The 25,288-nt window shown below is 39.0% G+C and overlaps 1 protein-coding gene across 15 annotated transcripts in view; it reads right to left on the minus strand.

Annotated features, from left to right (window-relative positions):
- KCNT2 (potassium sodium-activated channel subfamily T member 2) overlaps positions 1-25,288 on the minus strand; it is a 339,487-nt gene that overhangs the window by 237,724 nt on the left and 76,475 nt on the right. The window contains exon 1 of one of the 15 annotated variants that reach the window (XM_021081866.1): positions 16,156-16,353. The exons of 13 other annotated variants lie outside the window; for them this stretch is intronic. The gene's annotated coding sequence lies outside the window, so the exon portion shown is untranslated. Of the gene's footprint in view, positions 1-16,155; positions 16,354-25,288 lie in introns of those variants that run through there. One more of the 15 variants, XM_021081865.1, reaches the window with a different exon arrangement.

The following is a 25,288-nucleotide window of genomic DNA, read 5'->3' on the forward strand; positions in this document are numbered from 1 at the left end:
AGGGTGAGCATCATAACTGAGTTTTGTTCGGGTTTATGTCTTAAGTATCTCATACGTTACTCGTGGCCTGTTAGGAACCTATCCCTGTTCAATGCCTGAATAAAGGGGTGGTGTGGTCCCCTGTTCTTTTTTTCTCTTTTACTTTTTAAAAACGTTTTTCTAAGTAGAGTACAGTTGGGTTGTAGTATTGCGTCCATTTTTGCTGTGCAGTATAGTGACCCAGTCATACATACACACATATATATGAATACACACACACACACACACACACACACACACACATTCTTGTCCCCACATTATCCTCCGTGCATTCTATCCCAAGAGGCTGGATGTAGTTCCCTGTGCTGTACAGTGGGACCTCGTTACTTATGCATTCTAAATGCAACAGTTTGCATCTTCCAACTCCAAGCTCCTCATTCTTTCTTTGGTGCGAACTGTAAGGATGCTGAGTCCCCAGCATCATGGAAGAGACAAAGTCATCTTCTTTTCCTTCTTAGGTTGTAACTACTGAGGATGCAAAAGCTGGGTCTGTGCTGAGCTGAATTCCTGGAAGCTCTTTCTTTTTTTTTTTTTTTTTTTTTTGTTGTTGTTGTTGTTGTTGCTATTTCTTGGGCCGCTCCCACGGCATATGGAGGTTCCCAGGCTAGGGGTTGAGCCACAGCAACGCGGGATCCGAGCCACGCCTGCAACCTACACCACAGCTCACGGCAACGCCACATCGTTAACCCACTGAGCAAGGGCAGGGACCGAACCCGCAACCTCATGGTTCCTAGTTGGATTCGTTAACCACTGCGCCACGACGGGAGCTCCTGGAAGCTCTTTCTTACTCCAACTTGGTCTACGTGGTGATTAGTGATAATACCCTGCAGGGTTTTCTTTTTTTTTTTTTCAATTTTACTATTTTGGATTTGTTTGTTTATTTGTACTATCTTCCCATGATCTGATAAACATATAGGGAAAACATTCCACTATTGGTGATTGATTTCACTTTTACAATGTGGCCATGACCTGGTTAAGGCAGTCGTCAACTTTATTTCATAGAAAAAGAAACTTTAATTCAAATAACTTTAGTGACTTGCCCAAATTCATAGCCAGGACTGAGGCAGAATTGGAACACTGGTCTTTCCATTACTTCTTCTTGCCTGTTGCCTTCTCATCAAGTCATTTCCTCCTTATTAGGAGAGTCCTAGGTCATTTGTAAAGTATTACACAAGAGCACTGCAAACACCAGACCCACACAGGAATACTGAGAAGTGTTTGCTTAATTCTGCCCTTTGTTTATTGACTCTAAACCAGGTTCCTAACCATTTCAGAATAGTCACTCCTAACCTCTGGTAACTAAATTACTGAACAGAGCAACCATCCAAACGGAAACTTATAAAAAAATTAATCAGTATACCTACCATCAATTGTTTACCCTAAAAAATTAGTTTCAACAGTTCAACTACCAAGCGTTTCCTAGGGCTTCTACCCACTTCCACTCTTTATTACACACACTCAATAAGCTCTCCTTACATACTCTGGAGTCCCTCCTAAGGTACTTCCCGACGTCTTTTTGTACAGCTTCTTATTTTTTTAGACACTTTTATTTTTTATGATAGTTTTCATTTTATTTTTTGGCCACACCCACATAATATGGAAGTTCTTGGGCCAGGGACAGAACCCATACCACAACAGTGACCCAAGCCACAACGGTGACAATGCTGAATCTTTAATCCACTAAGCTACCAGGGATATCCTACCCATTTTATTCCTTTCATAATTATGCAAGCCTAACTTTCTCACCTCCTTTAGTCAGCAACAACTTACAAGGATGTAGAGATTAAATATGATGACTTTTGATAGCATTCTCTGCATTTTAAAAATGATTTTAAAACAATGTCATTTTTAGAAAGGGAAGCCAGCTATTATATGCGTATTTACATGTGGGCATGTTTAAATAATATATTTATATATAGTAACATAATACATATAGGCAGAGTAATGATAATGAGGGAAGATCCAGGGTGCTAGTCACTCATCAATTTTCTTTCATTATGGATAATGCTGATAATCCTTCAATAACTGCATTAATGCTTTGTCACTCTTTGGTAATCCTGGCTTTCAGGTGGCTGTAAATACACAATCTTGTGGTTTCCATGGGAAAATATATTACGAGTCCGCCCAAGGGTACTTTTGCAAGTCTCTCTTCAGTTAGAAATCTCATGTCCTCCTGTTCAGCATTAATTTTCAGTGTTCATTTCCTACTCTCTGTACTTCTCTATTTCATTTACAATAATTAAATTCAAGCACCAATTTAACTTAAAGCTAAGCATGGGAAGCAAAAAAATAAAGAAAGCTAAGATAAGTATAAAGGTACATTTCTTTCATCCTCAAATTGCAAAGAGATTTTGCCTCTTTTGCCCAACTGCATGCTGGGCACCAGGTCCAGACCAAGTAGGTATATATACACACATATACAGGGGCAGGTATGTGTACAGGCATATATGTATCATGCACACATGCACACATACATGGAAACACACATCCTTAAAAGATAAAGCTCTTAGCCACAGAAGGCCTCATTCATCTTATATAACATGACGGTAGGTAGCAGAGCCCCACCACAAGCTTAATAACCTTCCAATCAAAACTCCTGCTACAGCATGTGATCCTCTTTGCTATTTCTGCACATTTTACAAGATAAGAGGAGAGAAGGTACCGCAGAACCTCGCACTCAGCCTGGACTCTTGCATCAGTCACTTTAAAATCTTGAAGGAAAACCTAAGATGCCCCACAGCCCAGGATTTCCAGGAATCGTGTCGTGATTAAATAGCAAAGCCAGACCTGGGGAGACGTGTGTGTTTTGGGGGAGGGAACTATGAGGTTTCCAACAGTCAGTTCATGTCCAACACACACTAGTCTAAGTATGAAACTGCGGATTCCGTGAAGACGTCCACACACAGCGGAACAAGCACCTTTCGCTTTTATTTAATTCTTTGCACCGATGACGTAAGTTTCTGAATCGGTCCTTCAATGAGCCTCCTCCATTCTATGGCATGGAGAAGTCATAGATCGGTACTGAGCACAGCTCATTGGGGACACACATTTCTGTAGGGTATCTTTTATTACTCAGCGTTCTGACTTAAGTAACACGCATGACTTTTAATAGACAAATAATACCAGGCTGAAGACCATCAAAGACATGGTGATACAATTTGGAGAAAGAGAGAGAAATAGTCCCAAACAGAATTTCTTTTTTTAATTTACTAATTTTTTTCCATTATACTTGGTTTACAGTGTTCTACAAACAGAATTTCAATCAAGAAACAATGCATTCCTGTTGTACAGCACAGCGAACTATGTCTAATCACTTGTGATGGAACATGATGGAGGACAATGCAAAGAAAAAGAGAATAAATCCACGTATAACTGGGTTACTTTGCTGTACGGCAGAAACTGACAGAACACTGTAAATCAACTATAATAATTTTTAAACAAAATAATACAGTAAAATCAGTGGGTTTTCTAGGCAAACCGACTATTTTCCCCACCATAGTTTGTCTATAAGTTCATTTATTAATTTTGGAGTGCAGCGTAAGAGCTAGGATTGCTAAAAGCAAAGACTGGAATCAGAAGATGTGCATTTGGTTATCAGATTTGCTAACTTTTACCCTCTGCAAAAGGAGGCTATTTCTTCCATTACCAGGATGGAAATGAAAACTAAAGAAGACACTTTCTATGTGAGGCATACAACTAGACAATGGAAACTCATAACTTTTTTCTGCCATGTCAGTAGGAAAAATAAAAAAGTTCCTAGACTAAACATTTACAAAGAGAAAAACAGAAACTGTGAATCACCGATGTCAATTTGATGGAGTTGATTCCTCCAAGAAATATTTGTGTAAGATAATAAGGCAATAAATAACTTTACTGTTCACTCCAGAAAATTCCTACAGATCGATTTATTGGAGACAACAGTCCAGTTACCTAGGCAAACCCTTTGCTTATTTATAAGACATTAAGACTTGCACTGCTGTGTGACTTACTGCTCCTTCAGTTCAAAACCCTCACTTTGCTGTGTTTGCCAATTCTAAGTGACTCACCGCAAACTCTGACCATTCCAAATCCTTTCTCACCTTGAAAGATCCTCTTCAAACCAGCTGACCCTTTATTCCAAAGTCTAATAAATATCTCACTTCTAACACTGGCTTCTGAAACGTTGCTGATGTTCACTAACTTTAGAGAGTTTAAATAAACTTGGCTTTGTTGCATTAATAAGCGTCTGGGGACATTTCAATTTCTTAAATAATAGTATGAAGAAAATTATCCTACTCCTGCTGATTTTTTTTAAATGAGAATTGAAACTTTCCTTATTTTTTATTTTTATTTATTTATTTATATATTTATTTATTTGCTTTTTACGGCCACACTCAGGGCATACGGAGGTTCCCAGGCTAGGGGTCCAATTGGAGCTACAGCTGCCAGCCTATGGCACAGCCAAAGCAATGCAGGATCCAAGCCACTTCTGCAACCTACACCACAGCTTATGGCAATGACAGATCCTTAACCCACTGAGCAAGGCCAGGGACCAGACCCTTAACTCACTGAGCGAGGCCAGGGATCGAACCCGCAACTTCAGGTTCCTAGTCGGATTTGTTTCCTATGCTCCACATCGGGAACTCCGTACACCTGCAGATTTATAACTTAATTATTTTTACTCAAACATAGAAGATGTAGGCTTAAATTATCAATTGTAATAGTTGTGTAGTATCTGTCGACATATTTCTTTATATTAACAATTCATCATTTTTTCATAATTCCCTGCATACATAAATGGACCTTTAGGTTTTGTTGGTTTACTATAAAAAAAAAAAAATCAATTGGAGTTCCCATCATGGCACAGTAGTCAACGCATCCAACTAGGAACCATAAGGTTGTGGGTTCGATCCCTGGGCTTGCTAAGTGGATTTGGGATCCAGCATTGCCATGAGCTGTGGTGTAGGTTGCAGACACGGCTCGGATCCTGTGTTGCTGTGGCTCTGGCGTAGGCTGGTGGCTACAGCTCCAATTAGACCTCTAGCCTGGGAATCTCCATGTGCTGTGGGAGTGGCCCTAGAAAAGGCGAAAAGACCAAAAAAAAAAAAAATCACTAAAGAAAAGAATCATCTATTTGTCTAATAAATAAACACATGTATATATTTTTACTAAATAAGATAAAATGTAAAGATCAAATTAATTTAAAACCTTTGTGTAGGACCACACGGCAGCAATGTAAATATCTGATTGTCATCTCATCATTTCAGTAGTCAAATAAAAAAGCTTCTGTCACAGAACTTTCCCAATACTTTTCTTACAAACTGTCCAAGGCAGACAATGATATAGTTAAAATCTGAAATTGTTTTACTAGAGAAACATCGGCTGTTTTGTCAGAAAAAAATTATCCAAAGGTTGGAAACAGGCAAAAGAGATTCGTAGATGTTCTTTAAGTAAAATGCTGGCCTGGACTTCCTATTTTCCGTGCATTTTACAGCTGAAGGAATAGATATTAGTGAGTAGAGCTGTGTCATATCGATTTGAAAAGGCTCTCCACCCGACAGAAAAGTCCGAAGGTGAACATGAATGGCGCTGCAGAACTTCTACAGGTAGAGGGCGCTAACCCCGCTAACCCATTCTGACATTGCCTGGAAATACTAGCTTCTATGCTCTACCGGTTTTAAATTTGCACTGTTTCCCCTATTAATTAATGAGCTGAATATAAGTTGTGACATGTTTTCATTTTTATATCTGTATGATGGACATTTTTTTAACCTTTTGAAAATTATACTCAAAAGGTTCCTCCTCAAATTAACAAGGGCTTCTTATTAATTACCACTGTAATTTAAGATGCCACAATTACTTTGAAAAAGAATTTGGTATTTATATTATAAAATAGTGCATAGATTCTATAAAATTCCAATCAAAATCACATAGGGGATTTTGGGGAACTTGATAATCTGATTCTACCGAAGGTGAAAGATTAAACATTTGAGAAGAATAGAGAGTAGATATTTTCCCTACCTGCCATCAAGACTTATGATACCACAGTAATTAAGAGACTATAACTGTGGCTTAGAGAAAGAATAATTGACTAGTGGAATAAGACAGTTGAGAAACTGACATATATATGTTGAATATGAACACATAACAAATACCATATGATAGGTCAACAGAAAAAGAGGACCTTAAAATAAATTGATTTTTATAGGGAAAAAAAATGAAATGTGATCCCTATCTCACACCATGTGGATTATACCACCTTTAAATAGACCAGGAAGTTTTTACATACTTTTTTGAGAAATAATGGTAAAGACTTTTTTCCCTTTGAATAGTCAAAGAGTTCTTAAAATAGAAAAAGGAAAAAGGGGACATTATAAAATACATATAAAATCTTTGCCTGGAAACACATTATAAATCAATAAATAATGATGGGTTCAGGACATTTCCAAAGCTGAATTTATAAATTTTAAATTTAAATTTTAAAGAGTGGAAAGCAAGTTCACAACTGGGAGAAGATATGTGGATACGAAACCAAGAAAAATTAAAAATAAAAACTAAATAAAGAATTCTTGAATCATTAAGACAATAACAAACATGTAGTCAAAAGACATGAAATGGCATCTCCCATAAGAGGAATTATATTTCAATTATATGAGGAGGAAATGTTCAACCTTATCAGCACTCAGAAAAGTGCTAATACAGGTAGACTGAGATAATTATTTTTTTATTTTTTTATTTGTCTTTTTAGGGCCACAACTGTGGCATATGCAGCTTCCCAGGCTAGGGGTGGAATCTGAGCTGTAGCTGCCAGCTTACGCCACAGCTACAGCAACGTCAGTTCCAAGCCGGCATCCGCGAACTACACCACAGCTCATGGCAACGCTGGATCCTTAACCAACTGAGTGAGACCAGGAATTGCACCTGCGTCCTCATGGATACTACCCAGATTTGCTTCCACTGAGCCATGACGGGAACTCCAAGATAATATTTAATATCCGTTGGACTGGGAAAAAATTAAGTATAATAATGCCAAACGTTGGAGAGAATGTAAATCAAAACATTTAACTGTCACCGGAGTGTAAGTTTTTGCAATCACTTTTGAAAATAATTTGGATTTAATACAATTGAATAAAAAAAAGAATATCCACATATTTACAATTCAACCATTCCACTCCTAGATAAATGCCACAGAGAAACACACACGTGCACTAGGATGCATGTATGAGAATGTTCCAGAAAGCACTGTTCATGCAGGCACAGAGAAAAACCAGAAGTAACTCAAATATCCACCTCCAGGGAAATGGGCAAATCTGGCGTATTTTTACAGTGGGGTATTGCAGTAAAAATTCATGAAGTGTGCAACAACATGAATGGATCCTGGTGGCAGGATATTGAATGAATGATACGAGTAGAAGAAGACTACATGTAACACAGTACCCACCTTTGTCAAGTTCAAAAGTACCTAAAATCAAACAGTAACTTCTTTGGGGATACACATAACATCTGTTAAACTATATTGGTTAAAAGGAAGGAAATGAAAAGCCAAAATAAGGATAATGGCGACCTCTGGAAAGGAGGCAAGGAAGAGAGTGAAGAATCCGTTTTTTTTTTTAAGTTATTAACAAAGTATTAGGTCTTTGAGTGTCTATAAGATGTCTATACATGAATAAAGTACGAATAAATGAAGGAATGAGTGAATGAATGAAATGAGAGTGCGTCCACAGGACAATGAGGAGGATAAGCCACAAACTAAGAAATACAACTCAACTCAATCTGGGGATACCAGAAATTCTTAAATGTTATATTTATAAGAACCAAGGGTCAGAGGGACTCTGGGATGCCATGTGAGAAAGAATTTTCAGACTCTGCCAGATAAGTACATGACTGAAATCTATAGCACAAGAAGGGATTCGTTAAGAAGCCAGAATGAACAGAACTGGCAAGCTTGGATGGGTGGAGAGACACATGGAAGGCCTTCTCTGATACAAGACGTAGCAAGGACAAAGGGGGGAAATGTATGAGAAAAAGAGCGAGAGCACGGGAAGTGCATTAGATAACAGCAAGATGTGAAAGGCAGAAAAGAAGCCCTATAATTAAGAGAATGCGAAGAGAAGCCAAGAAAGGTATTAATAAAAAGTGACATGACCCCTAGCCTGAGAACTTCCATATGTGGCAGGTACAGCCCTGAAGAGGGAAAAAAGTGACAATCACGTGGTCGGGAAGTGGGGTGCTCACAGACCCTTCCCGGGCACCACACCGAGCCCACAGACGTGTCACCCCATTTAATTGAACCCTTAATAATAGGTAAGATTAACATCTCCATTTTGCAGATCAGAATACAGACGCACTTGTTCAAAGTCACACAAATCATGGATAGTGGACCCAGAGCTCACACCTGGGCAGTCTAACTGCTGAGCCCACACACTTACCCTCATGATACATTAGCTTTCACCAAGAAAGAAAAAGTACGTAAGTCAAATTTACTCTTATTGCTATTTCCACTGAAATACAATGGACATGCAGCAGTAGGTTTGTTTCAGGGGTACAACATAATGATTATACATTTGTCTATTCTGAGACATGATCACCAGATCCTTAACCCACTGTGCCAGAAGAGAACTTCCTACTTTTTATTTTTTAAGTTATTGTTCTATCCTCTAATTATGAAATATACCAAAACAGTCAAAAAATGGACTACCATACCCATAGCCAAAAGACGTTTTTGGAAGTTATTGGATTAAAATTTATTTACCTACAAAAAATTGCTTAACAACTGCAGCATCAACCACTTCAGTACATAAATATTATTCCTAAGACTGTAGCATGATTAGTACCATATAACTGCATATGACATATAAGGAAATTTGGTACCTAGACCCCAGCAGTAAGCTGCTGCAGGGTCGGCCTCAGGTACAGTGAGCCAGCCTACCTGAGTTCACACCTTTCCCAGGAGTACCCAGAACCCAAATTTTATATCAGGGCCTGCTTCTAAAGAATACAATGAAGGACACTGGTAATTACTTTATACAGATTGTGAGTTTAATGGTAACACAACTTGATCCAAACATAAGCAACTGATTATGATTAAACTGGTAACATATAGATAACAGCAATTTGCTTTACCACCAATGAAATACCGTAAAAAGTTAAATGATTAAATGCACACACATGCACACACCACTTTTTAACACCTATGGCTTAGCTAGGAAAGTAAGGGAAATCCTTACAAAGTCAGAAAAGATGAGATATTAAGAAACCAAACATGACTGGATTAGAAAGATGTGGTATATATATACAATGGAATACTACTCAGCCATAAAAAAGAACAAAATCATGCCATTTGCAGCCACACGGATGGAACTAGAGACTCTCATACTGAGTGAAGTAAGTCAGAAAGAGAAAGACAAATGCCATATGATATCACTTATATCTGGAATATAATATATGGCACAAATGAACCTTTCCACAGAAGAGAAAATCATGGACTTGGAGAATAGACTTACGGTTGCTAAGGCGGGGGGAGTGGGGTGGATGGGGAGCTTGGGGTTAATAGATAGAAACTATTGCCTTTGCAATGGATTAGCAATGAGATCCCACTGTGTAGCACTGGGAACTATGTCTAGTCACTTACAATGGAGCCTGATAATGTGGGAAAAAAGAATGTGTACATGTATGTGTAACTGGGTCACCATGCTGTAGAGTAGAAAAAAAAAGTACTGGGGAAAAAAACTATTAAAAAAATGACAAAAAAATAAAATTAAATTAAAAAGTACAATTAGGGAAACATTAGCATTTCCTTTTCTCAAATTGTTTCAAAACACAGATATTTTCCAGGGAGAGTTAAGAGACAAGCTTGCCTGAAAAAAAAAAGAAAATAAAAGAAAAAAGAAAAAAACCAAAGAGGTAAGCTAATACCACATCTGCTGTTCCCCCTGGTGCTCTCTGCCAATTTCTGATGATATGGAGTTAGTATTTTGACAGATGGGAGACCTGGAGAAGAAATCCCCCATGAAGAGGTCCACAGAAATCCCCCATAGAAATCCCCTAGAAAGAACCAGGGTTCTTAAAAGTCAACACACATCGTCAGTGCATGAACTAGGAAAAATCCCTCACAGCAAAGGATGATGAATTTCCTTGGCCATCTTGGCCACGATTCTGATTGGTGCTGAAAGAAACAGAGACACGAGGAGAGTTGGCTATTTTAGTTTTCTAGAGCTGCCATAACAAAATATCTGGGGGATTTAAACAGAAATTTATTTTCTCCTAGTTCAGGAGGCTGGAAGGCCAAGATCAAGAGACAGGGTGAGGCCTTGGCACCTCGACTCCTTGGCTGGCAGAGGGCACCTTCTGGCTGTGTCCTCTGGAATCCATCCTCTGCTCAAGCATCTCTGATGTCTCTGTGGGATCACATTTCCCATTTAACAAGGACACTAGGCAGAGCGGGTTCAGGCCCACCCTAACAGTCTCGTTTTAATTTCACAGCCCCCTTAAAGACCCCTCTCCAAACAAGCTGCTCTCTGAGGTACTGAGGATGAGGCCTGAGGATAAGCATCTTGCAGGACACAATCCGGCCTATAACACTTATAAACAATAAGCCTGAAGTCACTGGCTCCATTACCTCCCTCCCCTCTTAAGCCTATTCCATTTCTCCACCAAATCCGCAACTATCAATGTGACCGATGACCTCTGCGTGGCACAGTGCAGAAATCAGGCATGGTCTTCACCTTATGTAAGCTGTCAGCACTGGGCATGGTCGATCATTCCCTCATCCTAAATCACTTTCTCCACTCCATTCCCTTGGTTTTCTTCCCACCTTACAGCTTACCCCTTCTAAGTATCCTTGGCTGGTTCATTCCCTTCTCTTCTTAAAACCAGTCTTTTTACAGCTGTACTTAAAGAGCAATCCATCTCTATGCCCAAGATTGCCAAATTTATATATCCAGCCCTGTCCTCTCTCCCAATCTCACACATTCAAATTCAACTGCCTACTCAACTTTTCTACTCGGATCTCCAGTGGACATCTCCAGATTGGCATAACCAAGACCTAAATTTCTGATAATTTTTTCTCCAAAATCTTCTCCCAGTCTGAGCTGATGTTAAATCCATCCTTGTGGTGGCTCAGACCAAAGTCATTTAGTTATAACCAAACCCTCTTTTCACTTGAGCACAAATTATCATTCAACAGAGTAACAGCAGTAACAATCTTTTGGCAGAATAAGAAAGAAGAAACTTGTTTAAAAGAAAAAAAGCTTGCAATTAACATGTTTGGTCAATATCATCTTGCAAGGATGACCTTAAGATACTTAAACTTGCCTGCAGGTCAAAATGGAATTTTCAAAGCAAGACATGGAAAAACCAAACAAAACAAAATTTAAAGTGACAAATACAAATACCAAACCCTCATGGAAACTCCATCCATGTATCAATCTAGAAAAAGAGCTGCAAAAGATTTCACATCCTTGGAAGAACTGTGATGTGCAAAGTCTTCTATTCTAAGGCATGACCTTTAATTAGATACGACTGCAAAACCACCAGATTGGATCCCTAGCGTGAGTGATGTGTAGTGACACAGAGGGAGCTCCAGGAAGGAAATAATCACCCACCTTCTTCTTCCATCACCTTATTGTGTCTGAGAAAGGAGATCCTCTGATCTACCTGCTAATTTTCCCTACGTCTATCCTCTCCCTCCCCCCAGTTAATTCCAATTATGTCATCCAGAGTTCTATAAAAATGCAGAAGTAGTTTTAGGGAGGATAAAGTTTGTCATTGCACAGTGTCTTAAAGCCTCATTAAACCTCACTCTCCACTAAAGAGACACTCATCAGCTTTTGCTTATAACGGCTTGCCCATTGCCCAGAATAGAGTAGATGTTCACTAATATATATGGAATTAAAAATTATTTGGCAGTCGTTGTTTCTAACACCATGTTAGCATCCAAAGTTGACAACCATCAGCATGCAGAGACTGGCAATCTGTGGCTACTGCCATCTGGCATCTATGCTGGGAAACAGAAACTCCCAAAGAACCTTGCTCCAAAAGGAAGAACACATTTGTTAATTTGCAGATGCATGCTTCTGATTTGCTGTGCATGACAAGGATACTCAAATAGCCCTACTTTCTCTGTACTTCCTCAATCAGGCTTCGTGATCATATACGAGACACGGGGCTTTTAAATCTGTGGGTCCACTCTTCGTCAATAAAAAATATTCAGCTGGATCTTAAAAAAAGTGAACAAACTAAAGAAACCAGGCCTTTTTTTTTTTTTTTTTTTTTTTGCCTACCTTCTAGGCCTTACCCTTCTCCCTTCAGCTCTCTTTTTGGATGTCACCTGAACTTCGTGTCCAAAATCTTTAAGTGGCATGCATATATTTTTGTTTAAGCACTTTTGAGCATAGTACTTATTATACTGTATCAGAATGGCCTTTTTAAAGGTCTCACTATCCATCAAATAAACCTTAGAGAGCAAACAGTTGGATCTAAAACACAACACAAAACAGAAAAATGTAAAAGAAGGAAAAAGCCTACTTTCAAAAAATGTCTATATAATTAAAATTTGGTACATTTACATTTTGAAAGTGTATACCCTCCTTGAGCAAAGAGAAACAGCTTAGCTTACTGCTTTGCAAGAATAAAGAGCAAAAAGAGACTGAAATAGACAGGAAGCTACCAAGTACCAGATGGAATGCATCATTAATAACATCGAACTATAAGCCACATCAAGAGTTGATCTGAGGGCATGTTTTTTGCTCTGTGTCCCTCCAAAGCTGCTAGTTACGGCTTTGCTTGGCTCTAAAATTGTGAAGGCACGAACTGTGTCACTTTGCTCATTTTGATTGTGTTTTCAGAACCTAGCACATTGCCAGGTACACATAATAAGCACTCAGAATATTTGCTGAGTGTTGAAGGAATGACTTTCTCTGCATACAAGCTTCCTTTTTGCTTGTTATTATTTACATCCTTATCTGTCAACATCATATTGTCAACTGAGGATTTCTTCTGAAGATTTCCCTTATTTTCCATCATCCTTCCTTTACTTTCTGATGTTGGAGTTTCTTTGAAATTTCCACCCAGCATCTCCTTCGATCTTCCCTCTAGTATCCTTTAAAATAATCAGTCGTATCAACACATTCTTTTGTATGGGAGACGTACCACTGAAAAAGTATATTTTCTTCTTGCTGATACTTTCATAATAATTCTTGCATTTTCACTTAAATTACTGATAAAAAGTGGCTAAAAATGTGGACTATGTGAACACTGACTTATATATTTACTTAAACACTTAAACAAGGACATGTAGAGTATTTAAATAGTAACCTATATTTAAATAACTAGACAATGGCCTCTCTGTAGTTATATAAAAGTATAAGATAGTTGACTTTCATTTATTTAATTCTGTTGGATGTTTTTCTTTTACATTTTAATAAACCATTAAATTCCAAAATTATCACTTTGGCAACTCTGCTAAAACATGCCTGTTAGAATCATGACAGTATTTGCCCCTGAGATGAAACATGTTTAAGACATCTCCCAGACCAAACATCTGAATTTCAATCATCAGTTTTTAAGAAGGAAACAAAACTCTGTAGAGCTCGTCTTAAAGAAAAAACAAGGCGACAGTAGACGACAAAATTGACTCTAGAGAGTCAGCCTCTTCTCATAACCCATGTCTGATTTAGGGCAACTGAAAGTTATGTTTTAAAGTACTGAAAAAAGCTGGGGAAAATTCTAGATCCTGGCTCACCAGCATTGCTAATATTCATGGAAAGGAACTGTGAAGATGGTTGTAAAGCATATACAGCATTTTGGGGATGGAGATAATTTTACCAGCCTCAAAAGACATGGGAATGACTACAGCATGACCCTTTTGAGGATCCTGAGGCTTGTCGCCAGAATTCAGAAGGCAGTTGCCTCCCAGTCAAACCCCTATTCAGAGGTTGTCCAGCTCTAAATACAAAGCTGTTAGTTTCTGCTAAAAGGCAGTCATTCCACATAATAAAGCAGATGATAAGCTCATGCAAACTTGCCTACAACTCTGGCATTTATGATAATATGCATATTTCATTTTTACATTCATAAAAGTCGAGCAAGCACAGACTCACCATTAACAAGAAAGGTGTTCTTAGAATTAGAAAAAAAGGCAATGTGAGGTTAAAACCTGTTTATAGACACATCTTATGAAAATAATTAAAAATCATTTGTAAGGGAATTTTTCTTCTTAATCATACTTAAAGGAAAAAAAGAAATGCCAATAATAAGTGTAGTTTTATCTGACAACCAAAAAATATAAAGACCTCTATAATTATATTAAGCAATATGTTTATATATAAAAAAAATCTATACTTGGCAATTCCATTTCAAACTAGCTTTCACTTTCTCCATGTATATACGACAAGTCTACCTGTCCTTCTTACTAGACTTGTCCGTAAATGTATTTTCACTAATTCATGCTAACAAAAGTTAAAAATTTAAGCGAAAAATTAATTTTGTTGTCTACAAATGAGTTATAGGTCTATTGTATACAAACCCTGAAGACAGTACTATGAAAAGTTATTAACAGAGGTGCCAGCAGTTTCTGATGAAGAACAGATGGACATACACCAAAACAATGTCATAATTCATAGGAGGAGTCTGTAAAATCTGCAATAATGAAGTTGCTAAATCTTATATGTCTATGCTTTGACTCCAAAAAAATTGCAGATGCCTGAAATGACTGTGTTATTTGTTATGTGTTATATCATTTAGGACTCACTCTTTAGTTTGCAATTAAGAAAAAGAACCTATTCAAACTACCTTAAATTTAAAATGAATTTAAACTCTTTCAGAATTGAAAAGTGCCAGCCTGAGGTTGACTGCAGGAATGGCTTGAAGCAGGAGCTCATCAATTTCACCAAGACCATCTTTCTCCATCTCCCAACTTCACTTCCCTTACTTTATCCAGAAGCAGATTTCCCCTCATGTTAATAAGATATCCACAACTACTCCAGAAACTGCATCTATTCAGGTTAAGTGTGGAAAGAAAAAGAAGCAACTCTTTGCCAGAAATTCACTGACCAGAGTGCGTCAATGGATCTAACTGGGTCTTATACCCATTTCTAAATTAAACACTGAGGTCAGGTGATGAAGTTCTCTGATTGATTTAGCCTTGGTTATATTCTCCAGTGTCAACTCTGGAGCTTGATTAGAGGTGGGGCAGAGAAAGGCACAGAAGTCTATGGACTGAGATGGAGGACAACGTTACTTTCCAGAGAGAAATCAAGAATTGTTATCAAAAATAAGCACCTGGATGCCTGTGATATAAAATAACTATAACAAGGCAATATGATGAATGCTGTGATGTAAAAAAATAAAGTTCCCATTAAAATCACATGCAATAATATTTTCAATGCTAAGGAAGATTTTTATGTTCCTGTATCATAAACGATATTGAAAATGACACTAGAATTGCATCAGCATGTTTCTACAATAATGCTATTGAAGTCAGTACTTTGAGTGTCAGCTCACTGAAATAGTTCTTAGCTATCAAAATTTCATTCTGCATTCATCTCTAGCTGCAGGTAGATATGACAATGAAATTGGATCGAATTATGTGTTAAACCATTTCTCCGCTGTATAGCACAGGGAACTCTACCCAATATTCTGTGACAATCTATATGGGAAAATAATCTGAGCAAGAATGGATGTGTGTATATTCACAACCGAATCCCTTTGTTGTACAGCAGAAGCTATGTCTGCACTGTAAATCAAATACACATCACTGAATTTTTAAAAAAGGAAAAAAACCTTCTTAGAAAAAATTAAACTCCTGCCACATTTCAAATTTTATAAATACAAGGAGTGTTTCGCTAGAGAATCTTCCATGTTCCATCTATTTTATGTCGTTAAAACCGGAGTAGAGAAAGGGAAGAAGGATGGCCATGAAAAAGTGGCAGAGTTTTTATAAGACACATTAAGGAGTTAAGACTGGGACCTTAGAGGTAAACGTGAGTCATTTACATACACGATTATTTGTTATCCTGTGGCTTTTGATCGTTCTTATCTGTATAGAGAATGCATTAAAAGGATCAAGGTTAAATGTGAGGAAATCCCAGCAGTCCATGAAAAAGGCGAGGCTAAGTAAATCTGAAAACGAATACTTACTTAGGAATAGAAAGAAGACAATTCGGTGATTTGTGGTATAGCAAAAGCAGTAAAATTTGACTCCGAGATGTCTAGCTCAAGCACCTGATAAGATGTGACTGTCATTTAACAGGAAAGCAACCGTCAGAAAAGGGTCAACAATTCGCTGACTTTTAGCTGTTGAAGAATATCCATAGAACAGACAGAAAATGACCAAGTCAACATTCTCTGTGTTTGCATGGTCATTTGTGGACTTTGAAGCAGCAGAAAAATTGTGTCTTTAGGGCAAGGTCCCAGCTGAGGTCAAATAAGATAATGCTCTACGTTCTTACATCAGATCCCATCCTTTATACAAGGATCTTTTTCATGGTCTGCCTCATATCATGAGTTCTGCATTTTGCTGTGCTTTTTGTTGGTGACTTCGCAGTTCACAACAACCCTCAAGCCTCAATGCTGACAGGCTGTCTGGGCTCCTAAATGCCAGGCTGTGATGTGCCTCATGGAGGAAATATATTTGTTAGGAATGAGTTCGTGTCATTGGCCGTGAGTGCGGTGGTCCTCCCGGAAAAGGAAATTCATCCACCTGTATGTGAGCCTGTTCTGGGAAATGTTAAATTAAAACCTGTGGTGTATGATGAAGCTATGGAAAAGGTAGAAAGTGGTAAACCCGTGGATTTTTCAGACGGGGACAATTCAAATGTTCACACACACATATGTATACAAATTATATCTATAGTTAACCCTTAAACAGTGCAGCGGTTAGGTGTCAGTCATTACATTTCAGAGACGAAAAATCTTACTGGTGATGAAAAATTTTTTTCTCTCTTTCATATTAATCATTTGGGATTGCTTTTTCCTTATGTTTCCTTTCACTCATATTCACACCAGTTTGCCCTGTACATAATTAGGATACAGCCATTAAACTGTGCAACTGTTGAAAATACTTGCAGTGGAAAAAGGTTCCTTGAATAGTTTCTTGATCTACAAATTGGATATTTTCATGGCAACTGCTGAACTAAACAAATTAAAAATAGTTTAAACATCTGCAGATTATAGTGAGGACTGAAATTCAACCTGCAGCTTCTTTACATGACTTGTGTTCCTCCATGCCCAATAGGAACTTTGTTTCACATTAAATTGCTTAAACCAACTGAAACTTTTCAAATTGCAGCTTTTTTCTTTAAATGAAGGATCCGGAGTTATGAAGTATATAGCCTTCATATGCTAGAAATATACACTACTTTCAACCCATGCTGATTTATAAGCACAATAATGGTTTCCTATTACTACTCTTCCCCATGAAAAAATTTCAAGCAGCTTTTAAAGTACTTGAAACTGTAAAGATAATGGCCTCATTTGGGGGAAGTTTGTTAGATTATTAATATCATCGATTTTACGTCACCCTGTTTTGCTAGTAAAGTGTTCTTCTTTATGTGTGAATAATTCTGAACACATTTTGGGTTAATTTTAACCAACTTTACTTTTGCATGATGGATCTGTGTGTGCCCTTTCAGCCTCTGTGGTGGTAAAACCTTATTCTTTAATAACAACAGGCAAATTCCTGAAGCTAATGAATGGTTCTCATAAAGGCCATGAGGCCCACCCTTTCCATTCCCATTAAAATGAAGAAAAGATAATTTTCCATTGCAAAAGACCTTTTGTTTCTTTAAGAGGAAGTTTTGAGGGCTGCACTGTAGTATCAACACACTGCGGGGAATGCAAAAAAGTCTAGGACAGCTGGTGTACTTGTGCTGCTAACACTTGAATAACAAACACCAATACATTACACTGTCCATGCGAAACTACAGGGCAGGTCCTGACCAAGGCTCAGAGCAGGTGATCCTTCTTCTTGTGTCTATGTTCATTTGATATGTGCATTATCTTAATTATTATCCATTTGAATATATGCCTGCTACATACATATATTCTGTGGTGTCTTTGTCTGGTTTTGCTATCAAGGTGGCGCTAGCCTTGTAGCGTGGGCTTTGGAAGCATGACTTCCACTTCAATTTTTTGGAAGAGTTTGAGAAGGACGGGCATTAACTCGTTTAAATGTTTGGTAGAACTCACCTGTGAAGCCATCTGGTCCTGGGCTTCTGTTTGCTGGGAGTCTTTTATACTGATTTATTTTCATTCCTGGTAACGAGTATGTTCATGGTTTCTATTCCTCCCTGATTCAGACTTGGGAGATTGTATGTTTCTAGAAACTTATCTATGTCTTCTAGGTTATCCGTTTTATTAGTGTATAATTGTTCATAGCAATCTCTTAGGATCATCTGTATTTCTGTAGTGTCAGTTGTAACTTCTCTTCTTTCATTTCTGATCTTACTGATCTGGACCCCTGTTTCTTTCTTTTTTTTTTTTTCCTTCATGAGTCTAGCTAAATGTTTATCAGTTTTACTTGTCTTTTCAAAGAACTGGCTATTAGTTTTGTTGATCTTTTCTATTTTTTTTTTTTTTAGTCTCTATTCCATTTATGTCTGCTCTGATCTTTATTCTCCCTTTCTACTAACTCAGAGCTTAGTTCTTCTTCTTCCAGTCTTTTTAAAGTTGGATTATTTATTTGAGATTTTTCCTGTTTCCTGAGGTAGTCACGTATCACTTTTTTTAAATTAAAGTATGGTTGATTCACAATGTTTCTTCAATTTCCATTGGACAGTAAAGTTACCCAATCACACACAGTCCCCTCTGCTGTACAGTAGGGTCCCACTGCCCATCCATTCCAACTATAACAGTTTGCAAACAAAAATCTGGATCTTCCCTCCATCCCACTCCCTCCTGGCTCCCCTCTGGGAACCACAGGTCTACTCTCCTTGGCCGTGATCTGTTTCTGTTTTGTAGATAGGATCATCTGCGCCATACTTTAGATTCCACAAATTAGTGATATCATCTGGTATTTGTGTTTTTCATTCTGCCTTGCTTTACTTAGTATGAGAATCTCTAGTTCTATCCATTTTGCTGCAAAGGGCATTAGTTTATTTTTTATGGCTGAGTAGTATTCCACTGTAGATATGTACCACTTCTTAATCCATTCATCTGTCAATGGACATTGAGGTTGTTTCCATGTCTTGGCTATTGTAAATAGCGCTGTGATGAACATAGGGCTGCATGTATCTTTTTCATGAAAGTTTTGTCTGGCTATATTACCAGGAGAGGGATTGCTGGATCATATGGTAGTTCTATATTTGAGATTTTTCTTGTCCTGAGGTAGGCTTGTATCACTTTTAACTTCCTTCTTAGAACTCCATTTGCTTCATCCCATAGAGTTTGAATTGGTATATTTGTTTTCATTTGTCTACAGGTATTTTTTAATTTCCTTTTTGATTTCTTCAGTGACACACAGGTTGTTTCCTAGCATATTGTTTCCATGCATTTGTGTTCTTTGTATTTTTTACTTGTAGTTGATTTCTAGACTTAGATTGTTGTGGTTGCCAAAGATACTGATATAATTTCAGTCTTAATACATTTATTGATACTTGTTTTATGGCCTACCATGTGATCCATCCTGGACAATATTCCATGTGCACTTGAAAAGAATGTGTATTCTATTATGTTTGGATGAAACATTCTGTATAAATCAAGTAGGTCCCTCTGGTTTAACATGTCATTTACTTCTAGTATCTCTTCGTTAATTTTGTCTGGATGATCTAGATTAAAATTAAAGTCTGCTAATATTACCCTGTCAGTTACCCACTTCAGCTGTTTGGTTCTTCTTTCTATTTTCTAACTCTTTGTTAAAGTTCTCACTGTGATCATCCATTCTTCCCTACAATTCGTTGAGCATCTTTATGGTCATTACCTTAAACTCTTTGAGATGGAGCTAGATTGCTTACCTCCATCTCATTTAGGTTTCTTTCTGAGGTTTTGTTTTTTCACTTGGAGCACATTCCTCTGTCTCCTTGTTTTGCATAACTATCTGCGTTTCTTTCCATTATTAGGTAGACTGGTTACATTTTCCGGTCTTAGAGAAATGGCCTTAGGTGGGAGGCATCTTATGTGGTCCAGCAGCACAGTCTGGTCACCAAAGCTAAATTCCCTGGAGATGGCCTCTATGTTGGGGAGGCAGGGGGCAGTGAAGACTCTGCTCCATGCTGTGGCTATAGGCCAAATGGAGGGTGGGGCCTAGTTCAGCTGCTATGGGCCTAGGAGATCTTATAGCTGGTACTGGCCCACTGGTGAATAGGGCCAGTAGTAAGGGCAGCTCAAGTGATGGGTGGGGGTTGTCACTGGTCACCTGCTGGCCCACTCATCAGCAGGATTTGGTCTAGGGTCAGCGGTGGGTCCCAAGTGGACCTTGAGGCTGGTGCTGACCTGCTGGTGAGTAAGCGCTCTGGCACCAATAAGCCAGAGGGAGAGTTCCCAATATGACATTTGCAAGCACCAGTGTTCATGTGGTAGGATAAGCTCCCCAAAATGACTGCCACCACTGCCTACATCCCCAAAGGGAGTTCCAGGTGTTTCCTGCATCTCTGGGGTTATCGTCAAGGTCAACAAGTATTTAAAGACTCCTTTTAAATGCTGCCTGTGCCCTGGGACCCTGAGCATGTGAGATTTTGTGTGTGCCCTTTAAGAGTGAAGTAGCTGCTTCCTGCAGCCTCTGGCTATCCCATAAGTAGGTCCTGCTGGACTCAAAGCCAGACACTCTGGGACTTGTCTTCCCAGAGCAGGACCCCCACACTGGACACCCTTCATTCATAATCTGCAAATGTGATTATGCTCTCATTCATGGGTTGCCTACCTTGGGTATGGGTGTTAACTGTAGCATTTCTCATTGTGGCTTCTCCTTTATAACTTTAATTGTGGAAAAGCTTTTCTGCTAGACTTCAGGTCTTTCTTATTAAGATTTGCTCTGTAAATACTTGTAATGTTCGTGTGCCTGTGGGAGGAGGTGAGCTCAGTGTCTTCCTCCTCCACCACCTTAGCCACACGTTTGGCAAGTTCATTTTTTTTAATATGACAAAATCTTTGGAACTAAGAACTAAGACAAAATCCTTTCTTCTCATTGTACAGATGAGATTAATGAGGCTCAGGAAGTTCAATATGTAGCCCAATATCACACTGCTAGTAAGTCATGAACCTGGGATCGAAAAGAAGTGCAATTTCACAAGAAAATAAAAGACACTTTGAAGACTCAGTCCCACATTTCTTACAGTTTATCTCATTTAAACAATAGACGTAAAGGATCATAACTCCTTCTGTACAAAAATTCTTTGGAATAAGATTTACAGGAGTTCCCATTGTGGCACAGTGGTTAATGAATCCAACTAGGAACCATGAGGTTTCGGGTTCGATCCCTGGCTTTGCTCCGTGGGTTAAGGATCCGGCATTGCCGTGAGCTGTAGTGTAGGTCACAGACGCGGCTCGGATCCCGCGTTGCTGTGGCTCTGGCGTAGGCTGGCAGCTACAGCTCCAATTTGACCCCTAGCCTGGGAACCTCCATATGCCACGGGAGCAGCCCAAAAAATGGCAAAAAAAAAAAAAAAAGATTTACAGATAGAAACTAAACCCCAGAATAGATAAGAAATCTGACTGCAGTGCATTCCTTCACACAAAATGACAGAGCAAGAACTGAACACATATGTGACATACACGTGACTCAAATCATGTCAAATCATGGCTCTTGCTAATGCACCAAATTTCTTCTGCCACTGCTCCCTTACTTTTTTTTTTTTGTTTTTTTTAGGTCCACACCCACAGCATATGGCAGTTCCCAGCCTAGTGGTCAAATTGGAGCTATAGCCACTGGCCTACATACACCACAGCCATAGCAACGCCAGATTTAAGCCACATCTGCGACCTAAACGATAGCTCACATCAACGCCAGATCCTTAACCCACTGAGCAAGGCAAGGGATTGAATCTGAGTCCTCATGGATACTAGTCAGATTTGTTTCCACTGAGCCACAACAGGAACTCCCACCTCTCCCTTACTTTTAACGTATCCATATTTCTTAGCTTCAAATTGTCTTTTTCTTTTTTTTTTTTTTTTTGTCTTTTTTGCCTTTTCTAGGGCCGCCCTTGTGGCATGTGGAGATTCCCAGGCTAGGGGTCCAATCAGAGCTGTAGCCACCGGCCCACGCCAGAGTCACAGCAACGCTGGATCCGAGCCGCGTCTGCAACCTACACCACAGCTCACGGCAACGCCAGATCCTTAACCCACTGAGCAAGGCGAGGGATCGAACCTACAACCTCGTGGTTCCTAGTCGGATTCGTTAATCACTGCGCCATGACAGGAACTCCTCAAATTGATTTTGATTAGCTATCTCCAATAAACACTTCTGAAAAATAAGAGAATGAACAATAATGGAATGACAGCCATCATGTCACTAGTCTAACGGTCTCCATAATCACCTCTATGGGAGAATGCCCACTCCCAGGTTAAAAAAAAAAAAAAAAAAATCAAAGCTTATGCTTTTTCAGTCAAAATAACCTGTCTCATTTTGATTTTTTAAAATTTTTATTTTTTGTCTTTTTAAGGCCACACCTGTGGCATATAGAAGTTCCTGGACTGGGAGTCAAATCAAAGCTGCAGCTGCCAACGTATGCCACAGCCACAGCAATGCCAGATCTATGCCATGTCTGCAACATACACCACAGCTCACAGCAACGTTGGATCCTTTAACTCACTGAGCAAGGCCAGGGATCGAGCCTGCATCCTCATGCATACTAGTTGGATTCTTAATCCGCTAAGCCACAATAGGAAATCCCTATCTTACTTTTAGACAGTTTTTAAATTCTTTAGTACATTAGTGTCATGATGCTTATAAACTCAGAAAACAAGTCCTTTTGATTTTGCATTAAGATAATATTCTCTGAAAAGGAAATAAGATGTGGAATTACTATGAACAAGCATCTTACTCCCAATATTCCAATCCTGGGTAACCCCAAATATTTACAAAGGCTGAGAAAGACCTTTTAAAAAAAATTTTTTTTTTTGGTCTTTTGTCTTTTTAGGGCCGCAGCTGCAGCACATGGAGGTTTCTGGGCCAGGGGACCAATCGGAGCTGTAGCTGCCGGCCTACACCAGAGCCACAGCAACTCGGGGTCCGAGCCACATCTGCAACCTACACCACAGCTCACGGCAACACCGGATTCTTAACCCACTGAGCAAGGCCAGGGATCAAACCCGCAACCGCATGGTTCCTAGTTGGACTGTTTCCACTGTGCCACGAACGGAACCCCAATTTTTGTTTTATTGTTATTTCTCCAATATAATTTTTTTTCTACTGTACATGGAGAAAGATCTTTAGATACCACTAGTTTTATTATTCTTTGTTTTCCTCTCTGCATAACAGGAAATTCTAAGTTGCCATTTCAATTCAACAACAAATTATGTATGATCCCTTCCTCATTTCTCTCAGTAACTCTTTTTGTTCAAGCAAGGATCAAATAGAAATGGCCTATGTTAACTTTCCTTGTTCTAATGATATCCAAGCCAAAGAAGGTGTTATTGACTTAAGAGTTGATAACAAATGCAATAAATCTTTCTCATTAGGGGTTACTGCCCAAACATTCACTTCACCACCCTCCATTTAAGAGAGAAGCATTTTAGTTTTAAGTGTTGATCATAAAATAAAGGATCATTAATGGAGGAGAGATTTATCTTTTGGGGGAGTTTCCTTCTTGCTGGCTCATAACTGCTTGTCAGTAATAAAAATTAGTTAGCACTTCCCTTTCCCATTAGGAAGAATTAGTCCCTTGACTGGCGACATCAATGTACTTGTCACAACCCATCTGCAAGGCTGGCAGTCTAGCCTAAAACGCACCGACAAAAGGAGCAGAAGCCGAAGTCGGCCTTTTGAGAGAAAGCTATTGTACTCAATCGAGAACAGAAAAAGGCAGGCAAGACGTGTTCATCAGTTTGCATGATACGCGCCATGCTCACAACCATGCCATACGTAAACGTTTCACTCCTAAACATGGAGCTTAAATGCATTTAGGAGCACCTGCTGGGCAGATCATGTTTAATACACCCCCCATTTCAACAATAAATCACATAAAGAATATTTTGTTGAATCAGAGCAATTGCATAATGATTTGAAGTGGGAGCATACTTTACAAACTCAGTTGTTCCATGGTATCTCAAAAATAAACTGACTGGTATCTCAAACATTACTAACCGCCAAAGGGAATTTTCTTAAATGGATCTACCTTGTTGATCATTAAAATACATCCATAAAACACGCAACATGTTCACCAAAACTACGCATTACTGAAAGCACTCAACTTTTGCATGGACAAGTTAGGAAAGAACATACTCATGGCTCTATCCACGCCAACAGAAGCATCTGAACCCTGATTTCACTCTGTCAGCCCCTCGATGCTACCGCTTACCCGACGGCACCTTTTTTGCGAGTCACACATTGATGGTTGAAGTTGTGGAAAGGGCACAAATGTGCAGCCACAAGGAACTAGCTGTGGAGACACTGCGATCTTGCGCCCAGATATTTGTTCAGGAGAAAGAAATGGGTTTAGAGCCACAAACTCCTTTCACCCCCTGCAAGAGCAAAGGAATGGAGTCTTTGCACTGTGACTGGAGAAAGATTCTATGGGATGTAAACATTTCAGCTCCAGCAGCTGATTCTAATTCCTGTAATGCTATCTGTGATTCGACGTGGCTTGACAGACTAAGGGACTGTCAGTGATGCGGGAAACCAGAGTACGGTGACATGATTATTTCACTGAACACTGTGCACAGCGAACAAGCTGTCACCACAGTCCTCTCTGCTGCTCGCTAAACATCTTTTAGTTATCCGGACGTAGTCTTAGGATGCCTGGTATTCAAAACAGAGAACGCATGTCTTGTTTCAGAAATATATATACTCCTCTCTGATAAACAAATTAAGATGCTAATTGTAAGAAAAGTTCATGATATGGAGACGACTTCTACATGCCTCACAACTCAGAAGAATATGGGTGATCATATTTCAAACAGTAAGGGCTTCCCACAATTAAAAATACATACACTTTTTTAATTGTGGAAAGCCCTCCTTATATATACAGGAGTTCCCATTATGGCTCAGTGGTAATGGACCCAACTAGTATCCATGAGGACATGGGTTTGATCCCTGGCCTCGCTCAGTGGGTTAGGAATCTGGCGTTGCCATGAGTTGTGGTGTAGGTCATGGATGTGGCTCAGATCTGGCATTGCTGTG

This window comes from Sus scrofa, unplaced genomic scaffold (genome assembly GCF_000003025.6).
Source record: "Sus scrofa isolate TJ Tabasco breed Duroc unplaced genomic scaffold, Sscrofa11.1 Contig2471, whole genome shotgun sequence".
NCBI classification, from domain to species: domain Eukaryota; kingdom Metazoa; phylum Chordata; class Mammalia; order Artiodactyla; family Suidae; genus Sus; species Sus scrofa.